Source organism: Phyllostomus hastatus, unplaced genomic scaffold (assembly GCF_019186645.2).
Source record: "Phyllostomus hastatus isolate PE091 unplaced genomic scaffold, TTU_PhHast_1.1 phas_scaffold_28, whole genome shotgun sequence".
NCBI lineage: Eukaryota > Metazoa > Chordata > Mammalia > Chiroptera > Phyllostomidae > Phyllostomus > Phyllostomus hastatus.
Genome location: NW_025334022.1, coordinates 13,513,490 through 13,530,647, shown reverse-complemented (window position 1 = coordinate 13,530,647; position 17,158 = coordinate 13,513,490). Strand labels below are relative to the sequence as shown.

The following is a 17,158-nucleotide window of genomic DNA, read 5'->3' as shown; positions in this document are numbered from 1 at the left end:
TTGAGGAATGTTCACTCTATTCCCACTTTGCTAAGTGTTTTTATTATAAATGGGTGCTTACCTTATCAAAAGCTTTTTCCACATCTATTGATATGATCATGTGATTTTTGTCTTTCCTTTTGTTTATGTGATGTATTACATTTATTGATTTGCTACTATTGTACCATCCTTGCATCCCTGGGATGAATCCCACTTGATCATGGTGTATGATCTTTTTAATGTATTTCTAGATGTGGTTTGCCAATATTTTGTTGAGGATTTTAGCGTCTATGCTCATCACCAATATTGGTCTGAAATTTTCTTTTTTTGTTATGTCTTTCTCTGGTTTTGGGATTAGGATGATGCTGGCTTCATGAAAAAGAGTTTGGGATACTTTCGTCTTCTTGGAATTTTAGGAATAGACTTTGAAGAATAGGGCTTAGCTCTTCCTTAACTCCTTTGAAAAATTCTCCTATGACACCATCCAGTCCAGACCTTTTGTGTCGCAGGAGTTTTTTGGTTACTGCTTCGATTTCATCTGCTGTTATTGGTATGTTCAGGCTTTCTGCCTCTTCTTCATTCAGGTTTTGAAGATTATATTTTTCTATAAATCTGTGCATTTCACCTAGGTTTTCAAATTTCTTGGCATATAGTTCTTTGTAATAATTTCTTACAATCTTTTGTATTTCTATGGTGTCAGTTGTAATTTCTCCTCTTTCATTTCTGGTTGTGTTTATTTGGGTCCTCTCTCTTTTCTTCTTGATGAGTCTGCTTAAAGGCTTGTCAATTTTTTTATCTTTTCAAAAAACCAGATCCTGGATTTATTGATCCTTACAATTGTTTCTTTAGTCTCTCTGTTGTTAAATTCTGCTCTGATTTTGGTTATTTCCTCCTTTCTACTTGCTCTGGGCTCTCTATGTTGTTGTTTCTCCAGTTCTTGTAGATGTAGGGTTAGGTTATTTATTTAAAATGTTTTTACCTTTTTTTAGGTATGCCTGTATCACTATGAACTTCCCTCTCAGGACTGCCTTCACTGTGTCACATAAGTTTTGAGTTGTTGTGAGTTTATTTTCATTTGTTTCCAGAAACTTTTTAATTTTTTCTTTGATATCATTCTTAATCCACTCATTGTTTAATAGCATGCTATTCAATCTCCATGAGGTTGAGTGTTTTACATTTTTTTCCTTGGGGCTTGGTTTCTAGTTTCAGGCCCTCATGGTCTGAGAAGATGCTTTGTATGATTTTAATTTTCTTGAATTTGTTAAGGCTTGTTTTGTATCCTATCATATGTTCTATCTTTGAAAATGAACCATGTGCATTTGAAAAGAATGTGTATTTTGCTTCTTTGGGATGAAAGTTTTTGTATGTATCAGTTAAGTCCATTGGATCTAGGATATTGTTCAATGCTGCAATATCTTTTCTGATATTTTGCTTGTAAGATCTATCCTTTTTTGAGAGTGGAGTGTTAAAATCACCTAGTATAAGTGAAAGTTTTCTATATCTTTCTTGAAGTTCTCTAACATTTTCTTTATGTATTTGGGTGCTCCTATGTTGGGTACATTTATGTTTATAATGTTTATGTCTTCTTTTTTTCACTTCACAAATAATTATTAATAGCCCTTCTACATGTTTATGTCTTCTTGATGGATTCTTCCCTTGAGTTTTATTAAGTGTCCTTTTGGGTCTCTTTTTATAGTCTTTGTTTTGAAGTCTGTTTTGTCAGATATAAGAATTGCTACATCCACTTTTTTTTCCTGTCTGTTTGCATGGAATATTTTTTTTCCCAACCCTTTAGTATCAGTCTGTGTAGGTCTTTTGTTCTGAGGTGGGTCTCTTGTAGGCAGCATATGTGTCATGTTGTCTTATCCATTCAGCTACCTTATGTCTTTTGATTGGAGCATTTAATCCATGTACATTTAAAGTTATTATTGATAGGTACTTATTCGTTGCCATTTTCCTCCCTTTGTACCTTTGTTCCTTTCTCTGTCACTGTTTTTCTTCCTTTTCTTAAGGCAATCATTTTAGCATATCTTGCAGTGCTAGTTTAGTGGAGCTGTATTCTTCTAGCCATCTTTTGTCTGGGAAACTCCTTATTTGGCCTTCTATTTTAATTGAGCACCTTGCTGGATAGAGTAGTCTTGGTTGCAGGCCTTTGTTTTTCATTACTGGAAATATTTCTTGCCATTCCCTTCTGGCTTGTAATGTTTCTGTTGAAAAATTGCTCACCTTATGGGGGCTCCATTGTATGTTACTCACTGGTTCTCCCTTGCTGCCTTTAAGATTCTTTCTTTTCCTTTAAATTTTGCCATTTTAATTATGATGTGTCTTGCAGTGGGCCTCTTTAGGTTCCTCTTGATTGGTACCCTCTCTGCTTCCTGGACTTGTGTGGCTTCTTCTCTCATCAAATTAGGGAAGTTTTCTATCATTACCTTTTCAGACAGGTTTTCTATTCCTTGCTCCTCTTCCTCTCCTTCTGGTATCCCTATTTATGGATATTGTTTCATTTCATGTTATCCTGAATTTCCCTTAACCCCCTCTTCATTCCTTTTCACTCTTTTTTTCTTTTTCTTGTTCTTTTTGGGGAGTTTTTTTCTACTTTGTCCTCCAGCTCACTGATTTGTTCCTCTGCTTCATTGAGCCTGCTTTTGATTCCTTCTGCTGTGTTCTTTAATTCAGAAATTGTATTCTTCATTTCTTCTTGGCCCTTGTTGATTGTTTTTGTGTCCTTTTTTTATACTGATATAGTTTTCAGTAATTTCCCTGTCATTTTTGGTAGTCTGCACTGAGTTCATTGAGCTTCCTTATAACCATTGTTTTGAACTCAATATCTGATAGTTGACTTGCCTCTATTTCATTTAACATCTTTCTGAGGATTCCTCCTTTCCTTTAGAGTGAGGGTTGCTTCCTTGTCTTCCCATTGTTTGTGGGACTCTTATTGTTTGCTTCTGTTTCTTAAGTTGATCTGTTTTGACTTTCTGTCTTTGTAGTGTGAACTTTTAAGGTGGGAGACCTGTGAGATACAGTGGTTCAATCTCCTTGATCACCTCAAGTTCATGTTCTTGGGATGTGCTTTATTCCTTTTATACTGGTTTTCTGGATGTAATTGGGTTGTGATTGTTGTTGGGTTGTTCTTTTGTGGGTCCTTCCTTGCTACTGGTTGACTAACAGTCACTTCACCTAACTCGTCTTGTGTGCTATTGTGCAGGCACTGCCTGAACAAAACCGCAGAGCCCAAGAAACAAATCCACACCCAAAAATATAACTCCCCCCACCACAATGCCACTATCAATAGCTAATGAAGCAGTATTAATACGTGTGTAACAAGATTTAGACTAGTATAAGAAAAGAGTGTGGATATGAGATGACCTACTGAAAGAGAAATGATTTTGAGAGGGTAGAGGGAAGAGGACTGATAAGAATTGGGAGGTGGACCAATGGGAGGAGTGGACATAAAATTTACCTCATGAATAAAGAAAGGGAATGAAGAGTGTGGATTGGAGTATGAGAAGTGTATAATATTAGATTTAAACAGAAATTATAATAGTATAAAATAAAATAAAGTTAGAGAGAGAAAGAAAAAAGAAGGAAGATGTTATTAAATAATTAATACAAATATAAGAGCCAAATTGAAGAGAAAGATCCACTGGAGTACTATTGACAACAAATGAGCTAAAATCGATACAGGTGGTATGGGAATAAGGAGGGGGAGAAACAAAGAAAAGTCTAAGAGATGTTTACATGAGCTTGGGTAGTGATTTTGTAATGATAGAAGGGGAGGGAATGCTAAGAGTGAGGAACAAAAACTAGGCAAAGTGAGGGAAAAATTAAAATTTGGGATGTAAAGGAAAAGAAAAAAAGGATAATAAAGAAAAATAAAAGGTCAGATTAAAGAGAAATAGAAAGAAGACAAAAAAGAAAAAGAAACAGGCTAAGACAGCAGAATAAAAATTTGAGTAAAAAAAAAGAGTAGGAGAGGGGTGTTGCACGTGGGTCACTGGCCAGCAGTGATCACGGAACGCTGTGGATGGCTCGACGATAAACACGCGAGAAAAAACATGCACAGAGACAAACTAGTTTCTGTGGAGAAGTAGGGACGAAATGGCCACCCCTTTTAGTGAGGAGCGCGCCGATTTACAGTCCATACCTGCTTTTATTGGGCTCATTCTGCATAATAATTCAGGTAAAGTACAGTACTCATTAGGGGGAAGTAAGGAACCATAGAAAACAAAGAACTTTGCCGGTCTATTGAGTTGGGGGTCAAAGAGCTGTAAGACTGAGGAACAAACTAACTTCCTCCTAAGACCCTTCTCATTCAACTGAGAGCATTCTAAACAAAGAAGGTTTCACAGTAATTTACACGTTCTTTCTTAGGCCTGATCACCCCGGGGAATCCGCACTTCTCAGTACCAAGCTGCACCACCCTGTCATTGTTTCAGGCTTAGGTGGAGCAAGGGAACTAAGGCAACTGGGAGACAAGGAGGCTTTTTTCCCAGATGCTGAGAACTCAGGCTATGTCAAAGCCGAGGAGCCAGGGTCCATCACCCCCTTTTGCTGCAGCCCCCCAAGTCCTTCTTTTGGGGGCCTCCCAAAGTGATCATGCCTGTCTTAGGTCATTCCCCCCATGGGGAATCTTACCCGTCTTTGGCTAACCGACCAAGCTTTTTGGGGTTCAGTTATGAATAAAGCAGCAGAAGCAGCATTCCTGCCAGGAAGATAAGCTTTTGTCTCCTTGCTGGCTTACAGTTCCAAGGGTGTTCCCTTAGCCTTAGCCTAGGCGGGGGTTTCAGCTTCTGATACCAGTCAGGGCGGTTCCCAACAGAGGGGTCCAGTAAAATTTGTTATTTGAAATACAGCATTAGTGATGCTCTGGACATAACCCTGAAAAAACAATGCAACAACTACCCTACCCACAACCAACTAGCAAAGTCTGTTACAGGTGTAGAGAGAACATGGGTATTTTAATAGCTGGGCAAAAGAATGTGAAATGACCCTTGACAAGAGAATTCATTTTGAGTGTCTGGACAGGCAAGAAATAGTAAGAGTGTAGAATGGAAACCAGTTGTAAATAGAGAGAAAGCCAAATTTGAAATGAGAATATTGCAAGGAAAGAAAAAGGTAAGATCAGCTAAGAGAAGAGAGGGGTAAAATATGTGAATTGAAATACACTATAGTATAAAATCTAGTGACTTTTTATATACAAATTCGCTGGACAAGAAATGAATGTTATAATGCTATGCAGGAAAGAAAACACTGCAAATCATGAAGACCACAATGGCTTCCATATCAGTTTTCTCTTGTATTTACCCCTGTTTGTGTGTGTGTGTGTGTGTGTGTGTGTGTGTGTGTGTGTGTGTGTGTTTTCTTTCTGGATCTAATGCAGACACCGGCCTGCAGTGTCTGTGTCATTATGGATGAAATGAGACATTCACAGGGACTACCGAGTCTGGTGGAGGAAAAGGGACAGCATGGCTTTTCTCTCCAGGGGAGCAAAAGCCATGGCCTCTGCCATGACAGGCCTTTATTGGGTTTCTCTGTCCATTACATGATGGTCCTCATTTACTATACACAGGTTCGCTTTAGGTGGTTACCTTTTACAGAAAATAAAGGAGCCAATACCACTAATCGCATCACAGAAGAGGGATATTTGCAAATGAAAAGGCAAAAGTGGTTAAACCAGTTACACTCATCCTTGGAAGGTTTAGCATGGATTTTAGGAAGTTACTTTGCAGTAAATGTCCTCAGTACAGGGTGAGGGGGGTTTTAGCAAAAAGCAAGACTGATAGTGGCCTAGGCACATTGCAGGCCTGATTCCCCATGGGAGAACCTCTCCATGGGTGTGGGTCCTGTGCATCTCCCAGTGGGAGCTGGGCCCACGCCATGCAGAACGGTCTCCTACATGGATCAGCCTCTGGTGATGTCACATGTTGACCCTGTCTGACCTTAGGCAGCCTGTTCCATACTTCCAGTGATCTGCTGTCACTGGCTGTCTTTTTCAATTGTTAATATAGTATCTCTGCACTGAGCAGTCAGGTTTAAGCACTGTAGGGCAAGGCCAAATCTCTCCTGTGGTGGGGGCTATTGTTTCCCCTCAGGTAGCTGCTGCTCAGAGGGGAGTGGTCTGCCTGAGCAGGATGATTACTGTGCATGGGGGTTGACTCAGCACCAGATCCAGGTGGCTACTTTCTCAGTTCTCTCCTCAAAGCCTCCATCCCCAGTCTCTCTTCAATTCTCTCTAGTCCACTCTGCCCTTCCTTTGCCAGTGATCTACTGTCTCTGGCTGTCTCCTTCAGTTATTTATCTGGTCACTAGGACTCAGTAGTCAGGCTTAAGCACCAAAGGGCCAGGGTGGAGACCCTCCTGGGGTCAGGGCTATTGTTTCCCCCTCAGACTACTGTTGCTCAGAGAGGAATGGTCTGCCTGAGCACAAAGGCTGCTGCCATCTGGGAGATGACTCAGCACAGGAATCTCAGTGGCTAATCTCTTAGTTCTGTCCCCAGAACTTCTGTCCCCAATATCTCCTCAAGCATCTCTACTCCATGTTGCCCCTGCCTCCGCCTGAGCCCCCGGTAAGTGGCTGCAAATAAAAACTTGTGTGTTGGCCCTTTAAACAGGCCTTGCATCTCCAACTGTTGCATAAATGTCACTCACACACGAGGGGAAGATAATGAAGCACAAACTTTATTACCCGGGGAGGCTCAGAGGAGAATCCCAAATTCTGAGCCCAACCCAGGCTCGTCGCAGTTCCTTTAAATATTTGTTACAGAGCAAAGAAGGGGGTGGGGGGTCTTTCTGCTAAAGCAAGGGAGTATACAGAGGCAGAAGCGGAATGAAGATCAGCATTTCGGCCTTGAGATAGCATTACCTAGCAACTCTATTAGCCTGCTTCTTACCTAAAAATAACTTTTACCCAGCTTTTGTCCTGACAAAACTTGCAGGTGTTACAAAGAGTAGAAAGCCCCTTTGTGAGACTTTCTACTTTATTTTCCTGCCACATTCCCCCCTTTGATGCTAAACAGCACTGGTGTCTGTTCTAGCATCAATCTTGTAATCTGCATATTCACTCTCCACTTCAGTTGGCAGTAACCTCTGGTAGTGGTGTCTCTGGAGAGTAAGGATTTTGGCGGCAGCTCATCGGGTCACCGTTGCTTCTATCTGTTGCACTACTGTGCGCAATAAACAGGGTCCTATAGTTAATGCAAGGAAAAGGATGACAAGCGGGCCTAAAATGGGAGCCAAAATAAGAAAAAGGATTGATTGCCACAAGGAGTAGTTTCCATCGGGGGAGTTGACGCTCTCCAATCTCCGGCGAATGTCCTTTAGTTGCCAATATTCTCCTCCACTATTCCACTTTCGTTGCCATAGTAACGGCATTCTTCTTGTAGGAAAAGACAAGTGCCCCCCTTCTCCTTGGTGAGTAAGTCTAGTGCCCGCCGATTTTGTTGGGCCACCCGAGCTAGGGAAGTTATCTGCCTCTGCAGTGAGGCCATAGATAGTGCAGAGGCCTCCATGGCTTGTTTTAATTCTTCTCGGATCTCCTTAGTGGATTGGAGGCTGACTGCTAGTCCTGTACTCCCCAATCCCGTTCCGATAAGTGAAGTGGTGAAACTTAACCCGACCATCAAGGGGAGGAAGACTGCTTGCTTCTGACATTCCTGGGCGAGCAGGGTACTTAACTCGCCTGATTGATATAGGACGAGCTGGGGGGCCAAGGCCACAAGACATCAAGGGGCTGGGATACTATGATTTACCGACCGGTAGAGAGTCCCATTACACCAAAAGAAAGTTCCTGGTGGGCAGGTGATGGATCCGGAGGATGGCAATGTCTGACTGCAGAAAACAGGTGGCCCGTAGCACTCCAGCGCTTCAATGGATGAGTCCTGGAATAGAGGAACACCCTGGAGAGAAAAGGGTTCTGGGATCTGAGTCTTTGAAATAGTGAGGGGTTGTTGCAGTGGGATCGCAGTCAGTGGTGGCCTGTTAAGATATGCACATAAGAAACAATCACTGTAGCTGTCTGGACTAGTCATATTAAGTAGCTGCATCCCCTGCTGTATAAGTTTTATCCAAGAGAAAGGTCCTACTGCTTTTTGATCTTCCATGTCTCTAGTTAGTGTCTTTTCTTGATCTTCTATGTCTGATTGGATGTGATAGACAGTACTTAGAGCAGGGTTTTGTACTTCTCTGACCTTTACAATAAACATGTCTACAATTGGCCCCCTATGCCACATATTCACATAAAGTTTTCCTTTTACTCCCCTTTCCCAGTCTTTGTCATTAGGGTTACGTATCGGGAAAAACTATTTGGCCCCATCTATTCCCAGGGTGATGCCGACAACTCTCGTATGGACATCCTTCATACTTGCGTCCCCACTTCTTGCAATAATCTTCTGTCTGATCCTTTAGCATGCAGAGGGCGGGGGTGACAGCCCACCATCCTTTTAGGGACTTGAGGTCAGCGATTCTGATGAAGAAAAGTGTGGGTTTGCAGCCTGAGTTAGGGCAGGTCATGTTTCCCATGGTATGGGTTATGACATTATTGTCTTTTTCATAAGTTTCCCTAGCATAGAATCTCCAGACATATGGCTGCTTTAAAGCTAATCCAGATAAAACTTGGGCACAAAATAATATTTCCAGAATTCTACTCATGGCTATCTGCTAAAAGAAACAGTTTAGATATATATACAAAGTGGAAATCACACAGAAATAACAGCAACCAAAAAGAATGTTCAATGAGTCCTTAGTCCTTAGGGGTTTACAGAGACTGGTATTATCCTGAAGATTCCTGCCGCCAAGGTCATAGAGGCTAGGAATTCAGCCAGGCATTTGTCCTTGATCTTGATGTTGGGCTGCAACCTCCCAGATGTCCTGGGCTCCTGAAGTCTCCTTCCGTCGCCGCAGCTTCAAGGCCGGCACCCGCTGCTCGGAGGCTTCTTCTCCTGGTCCTTCCGGCCTGGCCGCTGCCTTCACCTGAGAATGGTGGATCCACGGCGTGATTCCTGCAACCTTAAGGGCAGTAGGGGTAGTTAAAAGCACCAAATGAGGGCCCGTCCACACAGGTTGGAGAGGCTCCTTTTTCCAGTCTTTTACCCATACATACTGCCCTGGATGGTGTGGGTGTGCTGGCCCCCCTCAGGGTTTAGGTTCAAACCCTAATTAAGCTTCTATCTGGTCTAAGGCCTTTCCTAGCTGTTCTAAGTACCTTCTGTGTCCTATCTCGCCTTGCACCGGTAAATTGCTAGGTCCTGTTATTCTCACCATTAGGCCTACTGCCTCCCATACACTAACTCATAGGGGGTATACCCTGCCTGGTTTGGGGTGCTTCTAACTCGAAGCAAAGCTATTGGCAACAGTCTGTCCAGGGCAGCCCAGTCTCTTGGCAGAATTTTGCCAAAGTTTCTTTCAGTGTCCTATTCATTCTTTCCACTTTCCCCGAACTCTGGGGCCGATATGCAGTGCGCAATTTCCACCTTATATTTAGCAGTCTTGCTAAATCCTGCACCACCTTGGAAATAAAAGCTGGTCCGTTGTCACTTCCTAGGCTTAGAGGTAGTCTATGTTGGGGAATTATTTCCCTTAGTAGAGCTCTGGCTACTTCTCTGGCCCTTTCAGTCCTGGTTAGGAATGCTTCGACCCAACCTGAGAAAGTACATATGAGGACAAGCAGGTACTTATATCCCCGGCTTGGTTTAACTTCAGTGAAATCCACCTGCAGGTCTTCTAGGGGTTGAGTCCCCCGGTACTGTATTCCTGGTGGGACCCGACTGTTCCCTGCTGCATTGTTCTTTGCACAAGTTACACACCTGGCTGCAACACTGGCATATAGTGCGGCGAGGTTGGGCATGTATAAATACCTTCGGAGCAGGTTTTCTAAAGCTGTTTTTCCCAGATGAGTCAGTGTGTGACAATTCTGAACCACCCGTGCTGCCTGGCTCTGAGGCACATAAATTTGTCCGTCAGAGAGCCTCCACAGGCCTTCTGATGTTTGGATGCCCATTCTGCCTAGCCCATTGTTCCTCAGCCGGCTGATAATCTTGAACACTTAAGGGGGAACTGAGCAAAGGGCCCACTATAACCTTTGGGGAGTCTCGTCTTTTAGCAGCAGTCCTAGCAGCCTGATCCGCGAGCCAGTTCCCTACCGCCTTATCTGTGTTGCCTTTGGTGTGTCCCCGGCAGTGTATCACCGCAACCTGAGCCAGACTCCATACAGCCTCCAGGAGCCGGAGGATCTCAGTTTTATTTTTTATTTCCTTCCCTTCAGCAGTCAGTAGCTCCCTTTCTTTATAGATGGCCCCATGTATGTGGAGGGTGGCAAAAGCATACTTAGAGTCAGTGTATATATTGACCCTTTTTCCTTTACTTAGTTCCCGGGCCCGAATGAGATCAAAAAGTTCCGCCCTTTGTGCCGACCACCCGGAGGGCAAAGGCTCCGCCTCAAGGATCTGGTCTTTTGTAGTTACTGTGTACCCGGCAATCCGCTCCCCCTTCTCAGTTACAGTACTGCTCCCGTCTGTGTACAGGTTGAGGTCCCCCCCAACCAACGGCTGGTCCTTTAAATCTGGCGGGCTGGCATATATCTGATCCGTGATTTCCTCACAGTTATGGTCTGGTTCCCTGGCTTCTGCAGGTAAGAAAGTGGCTGGATTGATTTGATTTTGTGCACCGCCTTTAGGTGTACTTGGGGGTTCTCCTGTAGCATCCCCTGGTACTGAGTAAGCCGGAGGTTGGATAGCCACCGATGTCCCTGCCCCTCAAGGAGGCTGTGTACTGCATGCGGCACGTATAAGCTGATTTCTTGGCCCAGGGTGAGTTTGTCAGCTTCTCGTAGGAGAGAAACAGCGGCTGCTATGGCCCGCAAGCAGGGTGGCCAACCAGCTGCCATGTTGTCCAGTTGCTTAGAGAGGTAGGCTACTGGGCGTTGCCACGGTCCGACTTCTTGAGTCAGAACTCCCAAGGCTACTTTCTCCTTTTCATGAACATATAGAGAGAAAGGCTTATCTGGGTTGGGTAAGCCAAGGGCCGGGGCGCTAACCAGAAGGTCTTTTATTTTTTCAAAAGCGCCCTGTTGCTCCGTTCCCCAATTAAATGGTGCAGTCTCTGCCCCTTTAAGACCTTGATACAGTGGCTTTGCTATCTCTGCATACCCTGGGATCCATATTCGACAAAACCCTGCGGCTCCCAAGAACTCCCGGAGCTGTCTCGTGGTCGTTTGGCTGGATTGTTGATTAATTACAGCCCTCCTTTCAATTCCTAAGGCCCTCTGCCCCTGGCTTATTCGGAAACCCAGGTATCAGACTTCCTTCAGACAAATCTGGGCCTTCCTTTTAGACACCCAGTAGCTTCTCAATGCCAGGAGCCGGAGCAGGGCTCTCGTTCCTTCCCGGCACTCATAACACCCTGGCCCTGCCAACAGTAAATCATCCACGTACTGAAGCAGAACAAGACTAGGATGCTGCTCTGAGAAAGGCTTCAGGTCCCAGGCTAACGCTTCATTGAATATGGTGGGGGAGTTCTTGAACTCCTGAGGCAGCCGGGTCCAGGTTAGCTGGGTCCTAGTGCCCGTGTGGGGATCTTCCCATTCAAATGCAAATATTGGCTGACTCACAGGGGCCAGGGGTATGCAAAAGAAAGCATCTTTCAAATCCAGGCAGGTAAAATGCGAGGCAGTCGGGGGCAGTTGACTTAATAGCGGGTAGGGGTTAGGCACCGTTGGATGCAGAGTCAGGGTGACCTCATTAACGGCCCTGAGGTCTTGTACAGGGCGGTACCCAGTCCCATCTGGCTTTTTCACGGGAAGGAGCGGTGTGTTCCATTGTGATTGACAGGGAACCAATATTCCTTCAGACAAATACTTATTTATTACCCCTGATATGCCTAGTTGGGCCTCTTTAAATATATGATATTGCTTGAGGCAGCAGGGCTGAGCTCCCGGTTTTAAGTCTATTATCACCGGAGTCCGGCCGGTGGCAAGTCCTGGTGGGTTTCCCTTTGTCCACACATCAGGAAATTCCTCCGTGAGAGAATCTTGGCTGCCTATGCCTCTATCTTCTTCATAGATCCGGTATTCTTCCTCCCAGGTCATAATGAGGGCCACCATACTCGCACTACCTAATTCGAGTGTGGCTTGTCCAGAGGGGTGAAAGGCTATCTGTGCCGAAAGCTTACTTAACAAGTCTCTGCCTAGGAGGGGCACAGGGCATTCGGGTAGGTAGAGGAATTCATGGCAGACCTGGTGCCCTCCCAGCTTGATTATCCGGGCTTGACAGAATTTCTTTGGCTCACTGGGCCGCCCTGTGGCTCCTACGATGGAAACTTCCCGGCCTGATGGCAGAGCCACAGGGGCGGTGACTACCGAATGCTCTGCTCCAGTATCTATCATGAAAGTCAGTGGTTGGCCCCCCGACTCTGGCTCGGACCATGGGCTCGTAGGGGGGCTGAGTTTCATTGAGCCCAGTCCTGCTCATTCAGTATCCAAACTCACTAGACTGTGGATCCCAGGGGGCTGGGGCGAAACACCAGACCCCCCTTCTGCTTCCGGTTTGGGAAATCCCATTTCCAGTGGCCCCTTTCCTTACAGTAGGCACACTGGTCTTTGTCCACTTTAAAATGGCCTTTCTGCCCTTTCTTCTGCAGGCCCTCTCTGCTGGGGCTGCCAGGGCGGCTGCCAACAGTGCTGCTTTTCTTTTCTGTTTCTCTAAAGCTGCGGTCTCAGCCACCTCTTCTCTATTGTTATAGACTTTGTTTGTCACTTCTATTAACTGGCTGATGTTCATGCCAGCAAAACCCTCTAATCTCTGCAGCTTTTTGCGGATATCGGGTGCCGACTGAGCCACGAAAGCCATATTAACCATTCACTGGCTATCTGGACTCTCAGGGTCAAAAGGAATGTATATTCTGTATGCTTCAGTTAGTCGTTCTAAGAAATCCCCTGGGCTTTCATCTGTCCCTTGCATTATATTTGAAACCTTAGCCATGTTGGTAGGTTTTCTGGCTCTGGCCCTGATCCCTTGCAGGATGGCCTCCCGATATCAGTCAAGAGCTAGTCTCCCTTGCTCAGTGTTATGGTCCCAGTCTGGCTGAACTTCTGGAGCCGCCGCTCGACCGTACTGCGTGGGATCGACAGTACCTGCCGGGGCATGGGTTTCAAGATATCGATGGGCCTCCTGCAAAATCTTGCGCCTCTCCTCCGTGTTAAATAGCGTTAACAGGAGCTGGCGGCAATCATACCAAGTGGGCCGGTGAGTCTGCACTATAGATTCCATTAAATCAATCAGAGCCTGCGGTTTTTCCGAGTATGAGGGCGTGTGGTGCTTCCAATTAAGGAGATCAGTGGTGGTGAATGGCTGGTAATAAAACACCACAGGTCCCGGCCTAAATGTCCCATTGTCTGCCACCTGCCCGTGCCCCTGAGCCTCTCTTAGTGGCATGTGATAAGCTTGGTGATGCCTTAGCCGGGTCGCAATCGGCGATGGAGCAGTTTCCAAGAGCCTTCTCGGGGCCCCCTCCTCCCTCTGTGGAGCCTCCTCCGGTGGGGGCGACACTGATGCAGGAGGAGTGTCTAGTCTTAGCGGGGCAGTGGGAAGCCCCCCCCGTATGGCGGTGGAAAGAAGAGTTGGTCATCCTCGGGATGCCCGTGGTGGATCGGATGTTTTTGGCCCTTCCTAGCCACCAGGATCCGGGTTTGGGGTCCAGACTCCTTCTTTTGCCCTGCAGCGCCTAGATGTTTCGGAGCCGCTTTAGCACACTGCTGAAGCCACTTAGGCATATCCTGAGCTAACTCCTGCCACCTATCTATGTAAACATATTGATCTGGGTGTCCCGGCTTCCCGGTGACTATCAGGTGAACTGCTCTAATTATACTCAGATTAAGGGTGCCCTCAGGGGGCCAGCCTACTCCAAAAGAGGGCCACTCAGAGGTAAAGAAAATTTCCAATTGTCCTGGACTCATCGAGGAATCTTGTCCTCAAAACCGATCAAAATTCTGAAGCATACAATCTAAGACAGTTGAGGATCCAGCCCCCATGTCTCCCTCCCTTACAATGCAGACAAACAAAGGGTGAGGGGATCTTTCGCATGCCCGCCTGGCCTGACCTCTCTCGAGGATCTTAGGTGGTCTTAGCTAGAGGTTGCCCGTGTAGAATCTGGGTTAACAACCGTTATTCCATACGACCGACCCAGGAACCGCAGGTGAGGGCCCAATCAGACTCCGTAAGCTGGCTGGCTGGTGGAGTCACAAACACATTCACACAGACAGCCACACAGAAGTTAGCTGTCCCTCCCCCCGAGAAGGAGCCTGATGGTCTGGGTCTAAGCCCAGACCCCTGAATTTTCCGGTGGAGGAGTGATCAGTTCCTCTCAGATTCTCAGGGTCAGGTCCCTAGGGCACTTACCGATACCTGATTGGCGCCTCCGACAGTTCGTGGTTCGTCTCTCCCCTCTGCCCGGGTGTTAGAGTGGTTGGGGGACGCGGCACGGGAGTCTCTGCCCCTGGGAAGCCTGGAATCACCAGGGCACGTGCTCCTCCCCTGCGGCAGGGCTCCCCCGCTGACTCCCCCGGTCGCCTTCAATGGAGGCAAAATACCTGCTCGCGTGAGGACTTCCCGGCCAATGCACCAAAATGTTGCATAAATGTCACTCACACGCGAGGGGAAGATAATGAAGCACAAACTTTATTACCCGGGGAGGCTCAGAGGAGAATCCCAAATTCTGAGCCCAACCCAGGCTCATCGCAGTTCCTTTAAATATTTGTTATAGAGCAAAGAAGGGGCTGGGGGTCTTTCTGCTAAAGCAAGGGAGTATACAAAGGCAGAAGCGGAATGAAGATCAGCATTTCGGCCTTGAGATAGCGTTACCTAGCAACTCTATTAGGCTGCTCCTTACCTAAAAATAACTTTTACCCAGCTTTTGTCCCAACAAAACTTGCAGGTGTTACAAAGAGTAGAAAGCCCCTTTGTGAGACTTTCTACTTTATTTTCCTGCCACACAACCATCTGTCTCTGGCAAAGAGGAACCCTGCTGCTTTTTCCACTGGTTGTTATCTGTGTACTTTTGGGGCTCTGGTGTTCTATCTAGGCTGAGAATCCTAGCTTAGGGTTTAGACCCTACTCTTCTTAGGAGGATCCAATCAGCCACTTAATTATCCCGCTGGCACTTCTGCCTGTGGGCGCCCAGTCAGCCCTCTCACATCTCCAGTGCAGTCCTTACCAGACCAGTTGTGCCAAAGCTGGTTCTGTATGTCCAAAATTGTATGCTTCTCTCTGGCTATTGCTCTGTTGTTTATTCCGGGTGGTTTCTCCACAATTGAGTTATAATTCCAGATTGGCCTGGGAGGAGGTCAGTGTGACTTCCATTCACTCCTCAGCTGTCTTCCTTGTCCCCGCACACAGGACAGAACCCAGCTGGATGATCCTCAGTGCCATGCCGGGTCTGCATAGTTGTGGTTTGTGGCATCAGGGGTGGGCAGTGTGGGCAGCACATGAACCATTCAGAGCCCAACAAGTCGCCATGCCAGCTGCAGCACCCCTCCGGAAAGTTGGCACAGATGACGTAAAGCTGGCACTTACTGGGGCATGCTGTTGGGTGGCTGTGGCCACTAGAGGGATATGGGGCTGGCAACCAGCTGCAAGCTGAGTGCTCCAGGATTCTCTTCTTATAGGGCAGATGCACAATGATTTTTAACACACTACATAGGGGTGTCAAACTCATTTTCAGCAAGGACCACATCAGCCTTGCAATTGTCTTTGAAAGGCCAAACATAATTTTAGGACTGTAAAATTGGAACTACTCCTTAACAGTTAAGTGAGAGCTCAGTTCTGCTGCTGGATAGAAACAAGGTACTAGGCCAGATAAAATAAGGTGAAGGGCTGGATTCGGCTTGTGGGCCTTGTGTTTACCACCTGTGCACTATGAGATACCTAGCCAAAGCCACTTGCAGGAAAGGAAATATGGATAGGACAGAATAGATATGGCCACTAGGACTTATGAAAAAAAATATATAGACTAGATTCTTGAAGATAAGTCAGGGTATGATGACAAGACAGAGAGAACCAGCTCTGAAGAGATGCAAAGGGGCTGGATACCCAGGTAAAAAAAAAAAAAAGAAGAAGCTATTTAGGGGTTTTCTAAAGGTTGAATCTTATAAGTTGTCAATATTTAGAGGCCCATGATAGAAACAGCTTTATCAAAAGCATGACCCTAAATATCTAGACCAAACAGGACCTAATTCTTCTAGGAATCCCCCCTGCCAAAAAAAAAAAAACAAAACAAAAAACGGCAAACAAATGCAATGAACAGAAAAAAAGAACAAGGACTGGAACAAGCCAATGAGGACAGTGACTCTGAAGCTCAAGACTAGAGGAGTAGACCAAAGACTAGACAAGGGATGGGCAGCCAGGGAGTGTTCACTAAGCCTTTAAACTTCGCTCCAGATAACTGGCTCAGAGATAACACTATAGGACAACACAGCAAAAATAGCCAGGGTAGGATTACATAGTGTCCTATCTAGTGTGAAGAATGCAACAAAGGGTAATGAAAAAGCACTAGCAGTCTTTTACATAAATTCTGAAGACAGAGATTGTAGCCTAGTGGTAAGGAGCACACACTTGGGTAGGCAGTAGCAACCCCAAATTTAAATTTTGGCTCAGCATTTTATTGTAATGCAAATTTGGACAAGTTACTATTTCCTCTACAGAATAAGAATATCACTTGCCTTGCTAGGAGTATTATGAGTATTTAATTAAGTTATGTCTGCAAAGCATTAGCTATATGTGTTAAGTAAATAATAGCCATTATTATATCATAATAGAGAACCTGTAAAACAGTGTTGGCCAGGTAGGTTAGTTGGTTAGAGCATCATCATGATACACCAAGGTTGTGGGTTGTTTTTTTTTTAAACATTAATGTGTGGTCGCTTCTCATGCACCCATTACTGGGGACCTCGCCTTCAACCCAAGCATGTGCCCTGACTGAATCAAAACAGCAACCCTTTGGTTCACAGGCCAGTGCTCAGTCCACTGAGCTGCACTAGCCAGGGCAAGGTTGTGGGATTTAATTCCCAGTCAGGGCACATACAAGAATCAACCAATGAATGCCTAAATAAGTGGAACAACAAATTGATGTTTCTCTCTCAAAAATAAAAAAAAAATAAATAAAAAAGAACCTATATAGCTCCCAATTATAATAT

The 17,158-nt window shown here is 45.5% G+C and overlaps 1 protein-coding gene across 1 annotated transcript in view; it reads left to right on the top strand.

The window, feature by feature from the left end:
- Positions 1-17,158, top strand: part of SRPX2 (sushi repeat containing protein X-linked 2) — a 48,989-nt gene that overhangs the window by 29,027 nt on the left and 2,804 nt on the right. The window lies entirely within an intron of this gene.